The sequence below is a fragment of the Mytilus californianus genome, unplaced genomic scaffold (assembly GCF_021869535.1).
Source record: "Mytilus californianus isolate M0D057914Y unplaced genomic scaffold, xbMytCali1.0.p SCAF_9, whole genome shotgun sequence".
NCBI lineage: Eukaryota > Metazoa > Mollusca > Bivalvia > Mytilida > Mytilidae > Mytilus > Mytilus californianus.
Genome location: NW_026262745.1, coordinates 34,280,131 through 34,300,952, shown reverse-complemented (window position 1 = coordinate 34,300,952; position 20,822 = coordinate 34,280,131). Strand labels below are relative to the sequence as shown.

Below are 20,822 nucleotides of genomic sequence, written 5' to 3'. Positions count from 1 at the left end.
GTGCACATGATCAATTTATTTAACTCCGGAATGTTTTTATATACTAGAACCATTTTCAAACAGTCATTTAATCTTTACCACTGAATTATACAAGCTTAAAAAATGGATGAAAACTTCAATCTTTTAAAATTTATTATTGCTCTTGATTGAGTATTAAATATTTGGGTGAAAAATGAATAAAAGTGACATTCAAAAAAATCTTTTGGAAGTAAAGAGATTAATTGGGTTTTTTTTTCAAATATAATTGAATTTGGGGTTGCTGTCGTATTGACCTGAATCCAACTCTTATCTAATCCATACTGATAATTCAAAGCGTTACATGCCTTCATCAATAAACTGGCCGATGCGATTTGTAGGAATTAATCCTTTTTGGACCCTACATTGTATGTATAGCAGATGGAAAATGCCGTAAATTTAAACAAAATTAAAATTGTCGAACAACATCTGTGATTACGGACATTATGTACATGTACAGTGATTGTTAACGTGTAGAAAGACATACTCATTTGATTTTTGTAACAAAATATGCAATATTTTCAATATTCAGCAATTTTGTATACAGCTGTTATTACTTAAAAATCAATTAATCAGCATGCGTTCATGTATACATTTACTTCCTCAATACAATATTGTATTTCAACAGTCTAACATTTTGAGTGTCTCCGAGAACAGGTAATGCAATGATATATTCTAATGAACATGTTTTTGCTTTCAGAATTAGATAATGTGGACATATCTTTCGAACGCACCGATCATTCCGATTCTATGTGTGCAAAAGCGGAATGCCTTTTTGAATTAATTATTTGCTTGTCAAACAGTTTTTTTTTATTAAAGTTTAAAGTTGTGTGTCCCGAAAATACCCCTCCAAAAAATAGGATGAATGGTCTGTACCTAATATATTTATGCTTGAGTTACATTTGGTTGTCTGTTGAATGTGACGGGTGTTTGAAAATACCGTCTTTAAATTGATATGTTCATTTTCTGTTAATATCTATAAAATGTTGAATTATTCAAAGCACTTATGTTTTCCTACAATAGGCATAGACTGCCTTAATTATGTTTGGCACAACTTCAAAATTTCTAATATTGATTGCTCTTCAAGTTCGTATTTAATTCGGCATTTAAACTGTTTTTGGACTCGAGCGCCACTAAGTCTTATGTTTATGAAACGCGCGTCTGGAGTACTAAATTATTAATCCCAGTATATTTGATATTTTTTTTTATCTAGCTGTTATACTTCAAAATTGTCGTTATATTAATCTATTGGCTAATGTTTTAAGATTTACTTTATTTAGTCTTTAAAAGATAGAATTTCACAGAAAATACAGACATTTGAAGTAGAAACTTCCAAACTTTCACGAGCTAAAATTGTGACCAGGGCCTAGCTGTGACAACTAACAAGAATAAACCGTCTTCAACAGTAAAGTGCTGAATAATATCCTAATTTTATAGATATACTATGTAAACTTAGAGGAAAATATTTAATATATGTAAGATATATACATGTTTACAATAGTAACATGTAGCATGAGTGAAAAAGAGATAAGTACAAAACAATTCAGCTGTAATACTGTACAACTGAGTCTGGAATTAAAGATGAAATTTCATCCAGTGTCACAGTCTTTTATTTTATTCGTTAATAAACAAGGATAGTCAACATATGCAGAAGTTCAAAGGACACATGACGAGTCTGACAAGATCATCAATTTTATCTATAATTAATTTAATTTCATTAACACACAACTGATATCACTTGAGCATATCTGTTTGACCATATATGGTTCTTGTTTACAGAAGTATAAACACACTAAAACTTGATACAGTTCATATTTACACTATGACAACGCAATCTTTCTTTTCTGAATTGATATTGGAAATACGAATTACTCTTGACTGGGATTAATATGAAACGATAAACGATAATTTGCAATTTAATCCGTGATATGATTTACTCCGAAAAATTTCATTATACAAAATTTCATTTAAATGTTAATTTTAAAGGCCATCTATATAGGATATGTTTTATTTAATTGTAGTCTTTCAGATACATGTTAGTCTATTTTTCGATTAAGCTATAAAATAATATGCAGCTTGACATTTTCCTAATGCGAAAAAAGTATCAACTTTTGCCATTTGATTACGGACATTCCGTTTTGAATTTTCCTCGGAGTTAGGTATTTTTGTTATTTCACTTTTTTCTGCAAAATTACTTGAAAGTGCAGTCTAAACGTTTACAGGCATATATGGTTGTTTAAAATGTGAATTATTTCCCAACTTTTGAGAGGAGTTTTTCAGAGTAAAAGGACAAAAAAATTCCTTACCTAATTATGTTCAGTACATTTCTTTATTAAGCTCATGTGATTTCAAGATAAATTACCATAAAGGTACATCTGACCAGTTCCCGAGTACTATTGTGTTACTCACAGTCACGGTATTTGCTTCATAATTAATAGAATTTCTACCAATGGTCTAAATTTATTTGAGGCTAGAGAAATGTTTCCAACAAACTAACTGCTCCAAATATTCTAATTAAGATTTCATATTTTAGGTCTAAGTCTGATAGTTTGTTGGAAGGAATTTCTTCCGTCTTTCTAACAGCTACATGTTTTTCATTTTAGATTTAAATGTAGGACTGATAGAAAAAAATTCTTCCAACTTACTAACTGCCATAAGTATTTCATTTTAGGTTTACGTCTGATAGAAGAAATTTCTTCCAACGAACTAGCTAACAGCTACATACGTTCCATATTTTCCTCCGTTATTTTGGACTGCCTTTTAAATGTATTATTCCCTAATTCATAAGAATTCAAAGTCCACATTTTGTTCAACTACTGTTTTCTTTCTCTTTTTTAATTGATCAAAAATCCACCGATTGATCTAATGTACAGGGCAATTGAGCAGTACATATATTGAAACCAGAATATAAAAAGTTCACCTTAATTATCTTGTTATTTTAGTTTTCCGTTTTGTTTTGTTGTGTTTATTTTTATTTTGTTTTGTTTTGTTTTTTTATTTTATTGTTATGAGGAGGGTGAGTGGTTAGCGCTGGATAATCAAAATTGTGGATTCATTTATTATTAATCTTATATTTTCGTGGATATTTGTTTCGTTGTTTTGACAAACTTTGCCTGCAAGATCATGCAAGCCTTAAGGAATTTGAAAATTTACCCAAAATTAAATATCTATTCTCAAAAAATTCCATAAAATCAGTGACTCACGATTAATTATTAATCAAAAGTATTTGGACCTTACAATTGCAAAGATATAAAAAATTATTCACACTTTTAAGTCATAAAACGTTAAGCTACATATAGGACAGTTCGTGCACATGATCAATTCATTTAACTCCGGAATGTTTTTATATACTAGAACTATTTTCAAACAGTCAATTAATCTTTACCACTGAATTATACAAGCTTAAAAAATGGATGAAAACTTCAATCTTTTAAAATTTATTATTGCTCTTGATTGAGTATTAAATATTTGGGGGAAAAATGAATAAAAGTGACATTCAAAAAAATCTTTTGGAAGTAAAGAGATTAATTGGGTTTTTTTTTCAAATATAATTGAATTTGGGGTTGCTGTCGTATTGACCTGAATCCAACTCTTATCTAATCCATACTGATAATTCAAAGCGTTACATGCCTTCATCAATAAACTGGCCGATGCGAATTGTAGGAATTAATCCTTTTGGGACCCTACATTGTATGTATAGCAGATGGAAAATGCTGTAAATTTAAACAAAATTAAAATTGTCGACCAACATCTGTGATTACGGACATTATGTACATGTACAGTGATTGTAAACGTGTAGAAAGACATACTCATTTGATTTTTGTAACAAAATATGCAATATTTTCAATATTCAGCAATTTTGTATACAGCTGTTATTACTTAAAAATCAATTAATCAGCATGCGTTCATGTATACATTTACTTCCTCAATACAATATTGTATTTCAACAGTCTAACATTTTGAGTGTCTCTGAGAACAGGTAATGCAATGATATATTCTAATGAACACGTTTTTGCTTTCAGAATTAGATAATGTGGACATATCTTTCGAACGCACCGATCATTCCGATTCTATGTGTGCAAAAGCGGAATGCCTTTTTGAATTAATTATTTGCTTGTCAAACAGTTTTTTTTTATTAAAGTTTAAAGTTGTGTGTCCCGAAAATACCCCTCCAAAAAATAGGATGAATGGTCTGTACCTAATATATTTATGCTTGAGTTACATTTGGTTGTCTGTTGAATGTGACGGGTGTTTGAAAATACCGTCTTTAAATTGATATGTTCATTTTCTGTTAATATCTATAAAATGTTGAATTATTCAAAGCACTTATGTTTTCCTACCAATAGGCATAGACTGCCTTAGTTATGTTTGGCACAACTTCAAAATTTCTAATATTGGTTGCTCTTCAACTTCGTATTTAATTCGGCATTTAAACTGTTTTGACTCGAGCGCCACTAAGTCTTATGTTTATGAAACGCGCGTCTGGAGTACTAAATTATTAATCCCAGTATATTTGATATTTTTTTTTATCTAGCTGTTATACTTCAAAATTGTCGTTATATTAATCTATTGGCTAATGTTTTAAGATTTACTTTATTTAGTCTTTAAAAGATAGAATTTCACAGAAAATACAGACATTTGAAGTAGAAACTTCCAAACTTTCACGAGCTAAAATTGTGACCAGGGCCTAGCTGTGACAACTAACAAGAATAAACCGTCTTCAACAGTAAAGTGCTGAATAATATCCTAATTTTATAGATATACTATGTAAACTTAGGGGAAAATATTTAATATATGTAAGATATATACATGTTTAAAATAGTAACATGTAACATGAGTGAAAAAGAGATAAGTACAAAACAATTCAGCTGTAATACTGTACAACTGAGTCTGGAATTAAAGATGAAATTTCATCCAGTGTCACAGTCTTTTATCTTATTCGTTAATAAACAAGGATAGTCAACATATGCAGAAGTTCAAAGGACACATGACGAGTCTGACAAGATCATCAATTTTATCAATAATTAATTTAATTTCATTAACACACAACTGATATTACTTGAACATATCTGTTTGACCATATATGTTTCTTGTTTACAGAAGTATAAACACACTAAAATTTGATACAGTTCATATTTACACTATGACAACGCAATCTATCTTTTCTGAATTGATATTGGAAATACGAATTACTCTTGACTGGGATTAATATGAAACGATAAACGATAATTTGCAATTTAATCCGTGATATGATTTACTCCGAAAAATTTCATTATACAAAATTTCATTTAAATGTTAATTTTAAAGGCCATCTATATAGGATATGTTTTATTTAATTGTAGTCTTTCAGATACATGTTTGTCTATTTTTCGATTAAGCTATAAAATAATATGCAGCTTGACATTTTTCTAATGCGAAAAAAGTATCAACTTTTGCCATTTGATTACGGACATTCCGTTTTGAATTTTCCTCGGAGTTAGGTATTTTTGTTCTTTTACTTTTTTCTGCAAAATTACTTGAAAGTGCAGTCTAAACGTTTACAGGCATATATGGTTGTTTAAAATGTGAATTATTTCCCAACTTTTGAGAGGAGTTTTTCAGAGTAAAAGGACAAAAAAATTCCTTACCTAATTATGTTCAGTACATTTCTTTATTAAGCTCATGTGATTTCAAGATAAATTACCATAAAGGTACATCTGACCAGTTCCCGAGTACTATTGTGTTACTCACAGTCACGGTATTTGCTTCATAATTAATAGAATTTCTACCAATGGTCTAAATTTATTTGAGGCTAGAGAAATGTTTCCAACAAACTAACTGCTCCAAATATTCTAATTAAGATTTCATATTTTAGGTCTAAGTCTGATAGTTTGTTGGAAGGAATTTCTTCCGTCTTTCTAACAGCTACATGTTTTTCATTTTAGATTTAAATGTAGGACTGATAGAAAAAAATTCTTCCAACTTACTAACTGCCATAAGTATTTCATTTTAGGTTTACGTCTGATAGAAGAAATTTCTTCCAACGAACTAGCTAACAGCTACATACGTTCCATATTTTCCTCCGTTATTTTGGACTGCCTTTTAAATGTATTATTCCCTAATTCATAAGAATTCAAAGTCCACATTTTGTTCAACTACTGTTTTCTTTCTCTTTTTTAATTGATCAAAAATCCACCGATTGATCTAATGTACAGGGCAATTGAGCAGTACATATATTGAAACCAGAATATAAAAAGTTCACCTTAATTATCTTGTTATTTTAGTTTTCCGTTTTGTTTTGTTGTGTTTATTTTTATTTTGTTTTGTTTTGTTTTTTTATTTTATTGTTATGAGGAGGGTGAGTGGTTAGCGCTGGATAATCAAAATTGTGGATTCATTTATTATTAATCTTATATTTTCGTGGATATTTGTTTCGTTGTTTTGACAAACTTTGCCTGCAAGATCATGCAAGCCTTAAGGAATTTGAAAATTTACCCAAAATTAAATATCTATTCTCAAAAAATTCCATAAAATCAGTGACTCACGATTAATTATTAATCAAAAGTATTTGGACCTTACAATTGCAAAGATATAAAAAATTATTCACACTTTTAAGTCATAAAACGTTAAGCTACATATAGGACAGTTCGTGCACATGATCAATTCATTTAACTCCGGAATGTTTTTATATACTAGAACTATTTTCAAACAGTCAATTAATCTTTACCACTGAATTATACAAGCTTAAAAAATGGATGAAAACTTCAATCTTTTAAAATTTATTATTGCTCTTGATTGAGTATTAAATATTTGGGGGAAAAATGAATAAAAGTGACATTCAAAAAAATCTTTTGGAAGTAAAGAGATTAATTGGGTTTTTTTTTCAAATATAATTGAATTTGGGGTTGCTGTCGTATTGACCTGAATCCAACTCTTATCTAATCCATACTGATAATTCAAAGCGTTACATGCCTTCATCAATAAACTGGCCGATGCGAATTGTAGGAATTAATCCTTTTGGGACCCTACATTGTATGTATAGCAGATGGAAAATGCTGTAAATTTAAACAAAATTAAAATTGTCGACCAACATCTGTGATTACGGACATTATGTACATGTACAGTGATTGTAAACGTGTAGAAAGACATACTCATTTGATTTTTGTAACAAAATATGCAATATTTTCAATATTCAGCAATTTTGTATACAGCTGTTATTACTTAAAAATCAATTAATCAGCATGCGTTCATGTATACATTTACTTCCTCAATACAATATTGTATTTCAACAGTCTAACATTTTGAGTGTCTCTGAGAACAGGTAATGCAATGATATATTCTAATGAACACGTTTTTGCTTTCAGAATTAGATAATGTGGACATATCTTTCGAACGCACCGATCATTCCGATTCTATGTGTGCAAAAGCGGAATGCCTTTTTGAATTAATTATTTGCTTGTCAAACAGTTTTTTTTTATTAAAGTTTAAAGTTGTGTGTCCCGAAAATACCCCTCCAAAAAATAGGATGAATGGTCTGTACCTAATATATTTATGCTTGAGTTACATTTGGTTGTCTGTTGAATGTGACGGGTGTTTGAAAATACCGTCTTTAAATTGATATGTTCATTTTCTGTTAATATCTATAAAATGTTGAATTATTCAAAGCACTTATGTTTTCCTACCAATAGGCATAGACTGCCTTAGTTATGTTTGGCACAACTTCAAAATTTCTAATATTGGTTGCTCTTCAACTTCGTATTTAATTCGGCATTTAAACTGTTTTGACTCGAGCGCCACTAAGTCTTATGTTTATGAAACGCGCGTCTGGAGTACTAAATTATTAATCCCAGTATATTTGATATTTTTTTTTATCTAGCTGTTATACTTCAAAATTGTCGTTATATTAATCTATTGGCTAATGTTTTAAGATTTACTTTATTTAGTCTTTAAAAGATAGAATTTCACAGAAAATACAGACATTTGAAGTAGAAACTTCCAAACTTTCACGAGCTAAAATTGTGACCAGGGCCTAGCTGTGACAACTAACAAGAATAAACCGTCTTCAACAGTAAAGTGCTGAATAATATCCTAATTTTATAGATATACTATGTAAACTTAGGGGAAAATATTTAATATATGTAAGATATATACATGTTTAAAATAGTAACATGTAACATGAGTGAAAAAGAGATAAGTACAAAACAATTCAGCTGTAATACTGTACAACTGAGTCTGGAATTAAAGATGAAATTTCATCCAGTGTCACAGTCTTTTATCTTATTCGTTAATAAACAAGGATAGTCAACATATGCAGAAGTTCAAAGGACACATGACGAGTCTGACAAGATCATCAATTTTATCAATAATTAATTTAATTTCATTAACACACAACTGATATTACTTGAACATATCTGTTTGACCATATATGTTTCTTGTTTACAGAAGTATAAACACACTAAAATTTGATACAGTTCATATTTACACTATGACAACGCAATCTATCTTTTCTGAATTGATATTGGAAATACGAATTACTCTTGACTGGGATTAATATGAAACGATAAACGATAATTTGCAATTTAATCCGTGATATGATTTACTCCGAAAAATTTCATTATACAAAATTTCATTTAAATGTTAATTTTAAAGGCCATCTATATAGGATATGTTTTATTTAATTGTAGTCTTTCAGATACATGTTTGTCTATTTTTCGATTAAGCTATAAAATAATATGCAGCTTGACATTTTTCTAATGCGAAAAAAGTATCAACTTTTGCCATTTGATTACGGACATTCCGTTTTGAATTTTCCTCGGAGTTAGGTATTTTTGTTCTTTTACTTTTTTCTGCAAAATTACTTGAAAGTGCAGTCTAAACGTTTACAGGCATATATGGTTGTTTAAAATGTGAATTATTTCCCAACATTTGAGAGGAGTTTTTCAGAGTAAAAGGACAAAAAAATTCCTTACCTAATTATGTTCAGTACATTTCTTTATTAAGCTCATGTGATTTCAAGATAAATTACCATAAAGGTACATCTGACCAGTTCCCGAGTACTATTGTGTTACTCACAGTCACGGTATTTGCTTCATAATTAATAGAATTTCTACCATTGGTCTAAATTTATTTGAGGCTAGAGAAATGTTTCCAACAAACTAACTGCTCCAAATATTCTAATTAGGATTTCATATTTTAGGTCTAAGTCTGATAGTTTGTTGGAAGGAATTTCTTCCGTCTTTCTAACAGCTACATGTTTTTCATTTTAGATTTAAATGTAGGACTGATAGAAAAAAATTCTTCCAACTTACTAACTGCCATAAGTATTTCATTTTAGGTTTACGTCTGATAGAAGAAATTTCTTCCAACGAACTAGCTAACAGCTACATACGTTCCATTTTAGATCTGAATGTAGGTCTGATAGAAGAAATTTCTTTCATCGAACTAATAACCACAAGTATTTCATTTAAGGTCTATGTCTGACAGAAGAAATTTCTTCCACCTGACTAACTGTTTCTAATTTTGTTTTTTCTTACAGAGAAGAAATTTCTTCTAACCATTGAAGTTTAAAAAATCAGAAAACAGTTGATGCATTTGCACTTTTTTGATAAATTCATGAATTCCGCATATTTCAGTCTGCAAAGAGGACATTCCTGGATTTTCCTCCGTTATTTTGGACTGCCTTTTAAATGTATAATTCCCTAATTTATAAGAATTCAAAGTCCACATTTTGTTCAACTACTGTTTTCTTTCTCTTTTTTAATTGATCAAAAATCCACCGATTGATCTAATGTACAGGGCAATTGAGCAGTACATATATTGAAACCAGAATATAAAAAGTTCACCTTAATTATCTTGTTATTTTAGTTTTCCGTTTTGTTTTGTTGTGTTTATTTTTATTTTGTTTTGTTTTGTTTTTTTATTTTATTGTTATGAGGAGGGTGAGTGGTTAGCGCTGGATAATCAAAATTGTGGATTCATTTATTATTAATCTTATATTTTCGTGAATATTTGTTTCGTTGTTTTGACAAACTTTGCCTGCAAGATCATGCAAGCCTTAAGGAATTTGAAAATTTACCCAAAATTAAATATCTTTTCTCAAAAAATCAAAAAAAATTAATTATTAATCAAAAGTATTTGGACCTTACAATTGCAAAGATATAAAAATTTATTCACACTTTTAAGTCATAAAATGTATGTCAGTTTAAGAAAATCCATGGAGTTTGTAGTCCTAAAGAAAATGTAAGGCAAAATTGAAAAAAATCTTAAATGAACAATCCACGCCTAATTTGTCTTCTTCGCTGACACGTTCAAAATAAAGCGTCAGAATAGTAATTCTTATTTTCGATATTTCTGTTATTCAATACATTATATTAATGATTAAAAATGTCTCAGTCTACATATTTATGTAGATATATTTATCACTTCGCATCTGCATGTTTTGGCTGTTGATATAATATTTGTATTTGATATGTTATCGTTTTAAAATCAAGAAACGTGTGGATCTGTGTCTAGAACAAATATGTTTGTAATCGAAAGGCACCTTGCCCTTAATGATTTTTCAAACCAAAACGTGAGCTTATCTGTTGGTACAGGAAAGAGTATAGATCACTGATTTTTTTTACCAGGTGTTCTGTATTTCAAACCGTAACAATTAACTACAAAAGCAAGATTCAAATGCCGTTGCTGCCGATCTATCTCAGATGGAAAAGTCAGAGTCATATTCACTAGTTCTGTCATTTCCATAGTCCAGTGAGACGTGAATAATGCATTCTGAATTGAGTTTTTGATTTCACAAAATGCTCACATGCCCTTTACAAATATATATTTGTCCAAGAAATAGAATTTTTTGTGCACAGTACATTTTATAACCAAATAATGATTTATTACTATTTGTCTGTAACAGTTCAGTGACCGGAATATTGTTACTAGACTTAAGTTGGATTAAATTTTTAAAGAGAAAAAAAAACAAACAACTGAAACATGCATTTCCAATTTCCATGTCAAACAACAGTCCCGGCATTCAAGGAATGTAATTGTGCGAAGAAGATAGTTTTATTGGATTGCAAGATGTTTCCGTAAGCGCTCTGTGTCTACCACGCCCCTGAGATGTTTATGATGTCTTGCAAGAAGCAATTTTGGAAAGACCGGGACCGTTTATATCGTTATAGTTTTAACTTGTTGAAATTAGTTGTTGTACTTATTTGTATATTTGTCAACGTGGCCTTTTTCCACACTTTATTCAGTACATTTAACATATGTCTTATTTGTCAGCATAGTCGAGTTACTCGTGGTTCGTCTACAGTGTTTTTGTTTTATGTTGTTTGTTTTCATGTGTGTTTACTGTTTGGTCTTACATGATCTTGCCTTATATTGCAGTTATTTTATTTTTATTTTCTATATGTATGTAAAAGTTAAGATAAATAATCAGCTATTTCATTTATATGATTTTAAGTTTAAAGCAACTAGATACACAGGATTTTTTTGTTTATACACAGATTTGATTTAGAAGAAAAACCCACATGGTTAGAACATACAAATAATAACACCATTACACACACAACTGCATTTTAATATTCTTGTCATGGTTAGAAAATACATAAAAAAACACATCATTACAAACTCAATCCCAATTTAATATTCTTGTACGTGTCTATAAATAAAACTAATCTATTTTATTTTTTTGAAATTTACCTGTGATAATATTATCGTCACAAAAATACGTCACTTTGATCCATTCATGTAACGTGCAGTTTATATTTCGTTTGTGGTGTCTTATTGTGCTGTCGTAAATTCATTGGAGGTGTCCGTTGTTATTCTGCGGTTTACATGTTGTAATGTACTATTATATAATTTATTTAATGTATTTCTCTGTGCTGAGTATTCTTGCATTTGTTTGTACTGTATTCCTGACACGTAGTGTTGTCATTTTAGCGGTATGTTTAACATTGCCATATAAGCGGGAGGTTTGGTTAGTTAGTTATAAAACCATGTTCAACCCACCATTTTTTCTTAAAATGTCCACTATCGTTTTAATTCCAGTCTTCTATATTTACCTTTACCAACTTTTATCAGGTGGCTACATAATATGGGCTTTTTACAGAATATATTCTATGCGTTATTACTGTTAAGTTTAATAGCATTTGTTTATACAGTCTCAAAGAGAAATATTTTAGATGGACAATGTACAAAATGATGACAATGATGAACGCCCAGTGTTTATATAACCTCATAAATCTCTTACAAGCCAGGTAAGTTTAAAGGAAAGATCTTTGAATCATAATCAGAAAAATATGTTTTTCATATTGTCCTTAGCATTACAAAAATTGATGGTTGCTAGACTTCTTCCACGATATGAGAATGGAAACTTAAGACTACTGTGAAGATATTGACCACTTACCCCTTGTTGTAAACATATATATATATATATGCTTGGGGAAACAGCAATAGTACTTATTTCGAATGATTTAAAGTTTAATGAACACTAAATACATTCAAAAAATATAAATGATGTTTTAAGTCAGAACAGGAGACAACAAGGCTGATGATTAACTGAAATACAGATATGAGAAAATTATGTCAGTAAATTATTTCTATTCTTAAAAGGAATTTGACATTCTAAATGAAAGAAATAATTACATTTTAGTTTCAAATTTCGGACTTCTGTCACAAGGGATCAACATATTGATTAATGCTAGGCATTTTCCAATTATGTGAGAATGGCTACTTAAATCATTGTAACGATATTGACCCCTCGCCTTTCAATAAGGATCTATAGAACAGTTCATATTAGTCTGAACCCAAATAAGTATGGTTGCTAGGTACTTTTATATCTAGTAAGGGTTGTTGCTAAGAACTTTTGACGTCACATTGACCTCTGGCATTTAACCTTGTTACTAAATAAAAGCATTAATACTCCTGAACCATTTTTCTATTCAAGGTATGAGTATATTTGTAACCATTTCTGACAAAATCTAAATAAAAAATCCTCAATGTCAAAGGTCAAGGTCATCAATAATCTTTAACCTTTAAATCAAACTCAAGATTATTCAATCCACAACATTTTTCAATTGATATTCATCCTTTATCTGTCATAGTTAATGAGATATTTAAATAACAAGGTCCAAATTATTTTACAAAATAACAAAAATTTCACTTTTAGGTTCCCTTAGCAACAACCCTAGCAACCTGAATCCCAAACCTTTAGTTATGAATTATTACTAGGCGTCAGTGTTAGTTTACATTAATAACTTCACTGTAAATGGATGTGGATGTAAAAGTTTGTAATTAGTTCGTGCAAAATGCCTATAATTTGCTTTCTTGAATACAATGAAAACTGCCTTATTTTAATCAGAGTTGACACCTTCTCCTCTTTTCATTTGAATTGTTTTTTTGTTTTTTTGTTTATCTTTTATCTAAATGATAAAATGTTATATCTTAATGAACAAATGTTACAATATTCATCAAAATTGAAATGATAACTGCCTGAAAATGGTAATTTTCTACCTAAAAAAATGCAATTTTGAGCCAAGATTCAAGAGTAACTATGGCAACAAGGACATAAACATTTTTTTTTGTCAAACTTTCTCCCCTTTTCATTTGAATTGTTTTTTTTTTTTTTTTATCTAAATAATAAAATGTTATATTTTAATGAACAAATGTTACAATATTCATCAAAATTGAAATGTGTGCATGATTACTGCCTGAAAATGGTAATTTTCTACCTCAAAAATGCAATTTTGAGCTAAAATTCAAGGGGACCCGTAACTATGGCAACATGGACATATACATTTTTTTTTTGTCAATATATTTCTTATATATTGAAAATATAAAAAAAAAAACTGAGGCTATGCGTGCTAGAAATTTGGTTGGTGGTTACAGAGAATTGCTATTAAAACATATTAACATGTATTTAAACGTATTTTTGAAAAATGTACCTCATTTCTTTACGCTAGTACGTACAACGACACACATTTTCATATAATAGATATTTCAATCAGTCACAAAATATGGGTGACTTTCAGTATTTTTAGAGGAAGTGTTATGATATAACCATTATTTAGCCCCTGAAATTACAAAAGTAGTAAAGATATTAGTAAAATGTTACTTGTGATGGCATAAAACTATTGAACTTGACATATTTGGCCTAAAATGACCAAACATAGTTTTTGGATAAAATAGATATGAGCAACAGCTTTACCCAAAAAGATGTTTTACACATATTAACATGTGTATAATATATCTTGTAGCAAAATATCTTCCTAGGTAAAGCTGTTGATCATATCTAATATTTCAATGACTAGGTCTCAAAATGAGGCTATTTTGACAATATGTGCATCTTTGCACTAATTTCAAGCATTTTGAAGCCAAATGTAAATATGAAAATAAATTAAATACTTGTGTCTGCCAGAATAATGTCGTATGATCATCTAATATGATATTTTGTAGATTTCTGATACTTTTTTTTTATTTTCGAATTAAATGGGTAAAAATGTTGCTTTATCATACCTCGTCCTTTGTCTTTTATGATTAGCTGTGACAGTATTATATAGACCTTTCTTCGAGATGGATTATTATGGATCCTTTCTGTCTTAAAACAAATCCTATGATATGTAATTTTCTACAATTTTACCTTTAACTTATAGATATAAATCATTATAAGGTCACAGATCTATGTTTTGCGATATGTTTTACAGAAATCAGGTTTCCACGATGTAATTTAACCACCGTATGACCTTGTTGCAGCTTGCGTAGTAAATGTTTTGACCACTCGCAACAATATCATTGGTTTGAACTGTTTTGATTTCAAAACCATTTCAAAAGTTTTTTTTTCTCTAAAAGTTTAACAGTTATTGTTTAAGAGGACAATTTACTTTGTAAGAATCAATTACAGTCATCTGTTTATAAATGGATAAAAAAAAAAACGATTAAGGTACAAATACTATTAATTTCACACTTTTGAAATTAAAAATCAATGTAATTAATTATATTAAAATTCATTTCTTGAAAAGTTTATCAACTAGTCTTATGCATAAACAAAATGCCTTTAAAATATGAAAAATCCTATTCCATACAGTTTTGATTTTTTTTTTACTTTTCTTTGTCGTCTGTTTTCTTTTGTCCTTTTAGTACATGTTCTATAATGTAGAGGACAATGCTGCAATACAATTATAAAAGTAACTAAGCAATACAAAAGTGTTTTGTTCTGTAGTTGCACCTTGATAATCTTGCGATTATATTTTTCAAATGTCTTTTTGTCTGTATAACTACATTCATAGTACTAGATCTGATCATGTCGAGGACATTTTTGTCTGCTCTTTTCAATAAACATTTCTCGTCATATTTTAGACTTCAGCAAGATGAGACCTTGGATTATTCTCTTGGTACTTGTGATATTGGTGACTTTTGCTCAAGGATGGCTTTTCAAAGGGAAATACCGCTAGTAAGTTTTGTAAACTTTATTTTATACGACTATAACTTTTTACAATCTATTTATTGACTGATTACGATCTAGAATTAACCTTTTATATGTGCTGACAATATAATAGGTTTGTATATAATTTTATACTTATGTGCAAATCTAACTTAGAATCAGGCAGTGGTGAAAACAGTTTACTTAAATGGTGCACGAGTATAACATTCGTTTCCCTTTCCTGTTCTGGTATTTTAAAATATAATTTGGTTGAAATGCACTAGAAATTACCAATTAAGGGGAGCTTACTCTGAAATTTGGTATCATTCTAACCAAAAATGATCTAGAGTTTTCTCGAATTTCAAGACAAGAAGAAACAAAAGACCTACCATTTATAACACATGACGAGGGTAACGTCAAACTAGAATGGTTAGGTCGGCGGTTTTTTTTTTGTCATGTTTTGAAATTCTTCTAAATTGCCTGATTCTTTCAAAGACTGGCACTTATACTTTTGCCTTACTTATTGTTTTTGCCAACTGTTATTTCTTACTAATAAATTCCGTTTTTACTTACATGTTTCAAAACTTAAGTGTGATTTAGATTATTCGAAAATTCAGAGAACAAACTCAAGCTTCATCTAATATTTTCCCTTGCACAAGAATGATTTTTCCCAATTAAACTTTCCATCATAATTCAATTCCTCACCGAAGAACGAAAACTAAATTATACTTTCGCACACAATTTCAAGTTTTAGAGAGAAAAAAGTTAATTTAGTATCACCCTCTCATGTATAGATATAAAGGTAGTATACCAATGTTCAGTGCTAGTATGTTAAGCATGGACCCTGATTGGAATCAAATCATGTGCGGCAACAAAACCAGGGTTGATCTCAGGTTCTCCGGAAGGGTAAGAAGATCTTGTTTTTTTTTCTTTTTCGCCATGGCGTTGTCAGTTTATTTTTGACTTATTAGTTTGAATGTCCCTTTGGTATCTTTGGCCTCCCTTTCTCCTGTTATGGATGCATCACTTTTCCCTATAGATAGAATTTGTGAGAAATTCCACTATAGAACATCAAGTTCTATATCAAAAATATAAATTATATATCGTCGCTGGGCTTCCAAAATGTTGTATATTACAAATTTTTCAAAAAAAAAAAATCTCACAAACAGGCTTTGAAAATTTGGTTGAAATGCATGCTTCTAAAATGTCGACAGGGAACCTGAATATTTTTGTAAATAGCAGTGAAATAAAAACTATGACGTTTGTGGATTACTTAAAAACTAAACTTATTTTAACAAAAATATAGAAATGTACAAGTATTTGATTCCCGAAGCCATTATACAACACTTTTCAAGTTTTAAAACATACAACATTTTGGAAGCAAACTTTACAAGCAGTTGAGATTGGCAATTTTGTCGCAAGTCTTTTTTCAAATGTTTGATTGGTCTAACTGTATATTATTTTGGAGTATCAAAGATTGCCTCCCGCTAAGACGTTTTGTGTGAAAAAGTAACTTTAGGCAAAAAAGTCATATACGACATTTTGGAAGCCCAGCGACGATATACCATATGGCTTCTTTGTAAGAATTGTTTCAAGGTAAAATTACTTTGGCTCGGATTTTTTGTTGTTGTTTTTTTTTTTTGGTGTTTCCTTTCAACCCAAAGATTGATTTAGATTTTTTCAGTCCATCTTTACAACTATATCGTATCAGTAAAAGGGGATTCTGAATTTTGAAAAATCTGTTTGTACAAGTTAAAATGAGATCAAGAATTGAAAATATTTTTTTTCAGTTGTTATTGCAAAGCATATGACGCCAGCAGCCGTGAAATAATCAAGGATTTTGGTGTAGTATCGTCATGTAAAGGATGGCCAAAATGTGCTTGCAAACGTACTGAAATGATCAAATGTGCTGACACCTGTGATCATGTGGTAGCTCAGTGGGTCTGCAATCACAAGACAGAGTGCGAAGCTAGAAGCGACAGGATAAAAAAATACTACGATGCTGGAGGATGTAGTAGTGGATATGGCCATGAGAGTAGAAAATGTGGGGACTGCAGTACCCTCGGATAAATTTTAGAGAATAAAAATAATGAAAGATATTCAGATGTTTGAATTTGTATTACAACCGTGTATATGAATATCCTATCATTTCATTTCAATGTCAACCCATGGTTACAGAGATCTCAGTGAAGGCATACTGTCGTTTTGATCTGTCGGTATCATAATAGCGGATGTAACTAAATATTAAAAAATGGCTACATGTATTAGGTTATTTGTGTCGTTGGTTTGCTGTCTTTTTACCGTATACCAATCGTCTCTTATTATTATTTCAGTTAATTACCTTTAAGTGAAATTCTTGAATAATCCGTCTTCAGATTGCTGTGTGAATTAAAATTATATTATCTTGTAACAACCCTAAGTGGAGGATTGAGCCATGGCTCACAAACATGGTTAACCTCGCCTTATTCTACATGTACCTATCCCAAGTCACACTGAAGTCGGAAACCTGTTATTCAGTGGCTGTCGGTGATTGATGTTTGTTGTATTTATTTTTTGAATATTTTTTGGTCATAAGTCAGGCCGTTAGTTTTTTTCTCGTTTGAATTGTTCTACATTTTGTCATGTCAGGGCCTTTTATAGCCGACTGTACGATATTTGTTTTTCTCATTGTTGAAGGCCATACGAAGACCTATATCTGCTCAAATTCGGTTCATTTGGTCTTTCTTATAGTTGTCAATTGACAATAAATACCAAATCTTCTTTAAGAGAACCACTTTATAAAGACAATAACTCCAACAAGATGTCAATTGACAATTTTGCTCATGTTGACTTATGTGTAGATCTTCTTTTCTTGATATGTTTGCAGTTTACAGTAGATCTCAATCTGTAAAGATACATGTATTAAGGTCTTCATCAGCAACTCATAAGGAACATTTATGCCATGTTTGGTTTCATTCCATTCAGTGCTCCTCTAGAAGAAGCATTGGTATTTCTCATAGGGTCCTTTGTTAAACTAAGTCCCTCTCTGCCGGCCATCTTGGATAATGGATCGGCTTTAACGTAACAACACTTGGTCAGCACCTCATAAGGATCATTCATGCCATGTTTTATTTCATTCCATTCAGTGTTTCACTAAAAGAAAATATTTGTATGTATTGTCCTTAGGGTCCTTTATTAAACTAAGTCCCCCTCTTCCAGCCATCTTGGATGATGGATTGGCTTCAAAGTAACAACACTTAGTCAGCACCTCATAAGGAACATTCATGCCATGTTTGTTTCCATTCCATTCATTGGTTCTCTAAAAGAAGACATTTGTATGTATTGTCCGTATGGTCCTATGTTAAACGAAGTTCCCCGCTGGCGACCATCTTAGATGATGGATCGTCTTCAAAGTAACAACACTTGGTCAACACCTCATAAGGAACATTCATGTCATGTTTGGTTTCATTCCATTCAGTGGTTCTCTACAAAAAGGGATTTGTATGTATTGTCCATAGGGTCCTATGTTAAACGAAGTCACCTACTGGCGGCCATCTTGCATGATGGATCGGCTACAAAGTTACACTTGGTCAGCACATCATAAGGAACATTCATGCCATGTTTGTTTTATTCCATTAAATGGTTCTCTAAAAGAAGACATTTGTATGTATTGTCCAAAGGGTCCTTTGTTAAACTAAGTCCCCCTCTGGCGGCCATCTTGGATGGTGGATTGGCTTCAAAGTAAACAACACTTGCTCAGCACCTCATAAGGAACATTCATGCCTGTTTAGTTTCATTCCATCCAGTGCTTCTCTAAAAGAAGACATTTGTATGTATCGTCCTAAGGGTCCTTTGTAAAAATAAGTCCCCCTCTTGCGGCCATCTTGGATGACGGATTGGCTTCAAAGTAACAACACTTGGTCAGCACCTCATAAGAAACATTCATGTCATGTTTTTTTTTCATTCCATCAAGTGGTTCTCTAAAAAAGACAGTTGCATGTATTGTCCGTATGGTCCTATGTTAAACGAAGTCCCCCTCTTGTGGCCATCTTGGATGATGGATTGGCTTCAAAGTAACAACACTTGGTCAGCACCTCATAAGGAACATTCATGCCATGTTTGTTTCCATTCCATTCATTGGTTCTCTAAAAGAAGACATTTGTATGTATTGTCCGTATGGTCCTATGTTAAAGGAAGTCAGCTACTGGCGGCCATCTTGCATGATGGATCGGCTACAAAGTTACAATACTTAGTCAGCACCTCAAAAGGAACATTCATGCCATGTTTTCTTTTATTCCATTAAATGGCTCTCTAAAAGAAGACATTTGTATGTATTGTCTAAAGGGTCCTTTGTTAAACTAAGTCCCCCTCTGGTGGCCATCTTGGATAGTGGATTGGCTTCAAAGTACCAACACTTGGTCAGCACCTCATAAGGAACATTCATGCCATATTTGTTTCCATTCCATTCATTGGTTCTCTAAAAGAAGACATTTGTAAGTATTGTCCGTATGGTCCTTTGTTAAACTAAGTCCCTCTCTTGCGGCCATCTTAGATGATGGATTGGCTTTAAAGTAACAACACTTGGTCCGCACCTTATAAGGAACATTCATGCCATGTTTTATTTTATTCCATCCAGTGGTTCTCTAAAAGAAGACATTTGTATGTATTGTCCGTAGGGTCCTAAGTTAAACGAAGTCCCCGCTAGCGGCCATCTTGGATGATGGATTGGCTTCAAAGTAACAACACTTGGTCAACACCTCATAATAAACATTCATGCCATGTTTTATTTAATTCCATTTAGTGGTTCTCTAAAAGAAGACATTTGTATGTATTGTCCGTAGGGTCCTTTGTTAATCTAAGCCCCCTGTTGATAGCCATCTTGGTTGATGGATCGGCTTCAAAGTACCAACACTTGGTCAGCACCTCATAAGGAACATTCATGCCATGTTTTATTTAATTCCATTTAGTGGTTCTCTAAAAGAAGACATTTGTATGTATTGTCCGTAGGGTCCTAAGTTAAACTAAGTCCCCGCTAGCGGCCATCTTGGATGATGGATTGGCTTCAAAGTAACAACACTTGGTCAGCACCTCATAAGAAACATTCATGCCATGTTTTATTTAATTCCATTCAGTGGTTCTCTAAAAAAAGACATTTGTATGTATTGTCTATAGGGTCCTATGTTAAACGAAGTCACCTACTGGCGGCCATGTTGGATGGTGGGTTGGCTTCAAAGTAACAACACTTGGTCAGCACCTCATAAGGAACATTCATGCCATGTTTTGTTTTATTCCATTGAGTTGGCTCGGCCCTTTAACAGTGCGCATATTTTAACGCATGTTACTAACGACGAGCGCCTTGGAAACGATCGCTTTTAGGGGTTTTCTCAAATATAGTTTTGACGACATTGGAACGCGGGCGTGTATGAAAGCACCCTTTCCC

The 20,822-nt window shown here is 31.3% G+C and overlaps 1 long non-coding RNA gene across 1 annotated transcript; it reads left to right on the top strand.

Annotated features, from left to right (window-relative positions):
* Positions 1-624: 624 nt before the first annotated feature.
* LOC127715610 (uncharacterized) lies at positions 625-17,502 on the top strand. The gene is made up of 3 exons (XR_007988493.1): positions 625-672; positions 15,340-15,433; positions 17,194-17,502. It is a non-coding gene; the product is annotated as an uncharacterized LOC127715610 (long non-coding RNA).
* The last annotated feature ends 3,320 nt before the right edge of the window (positions 17,503-20,822 follow it).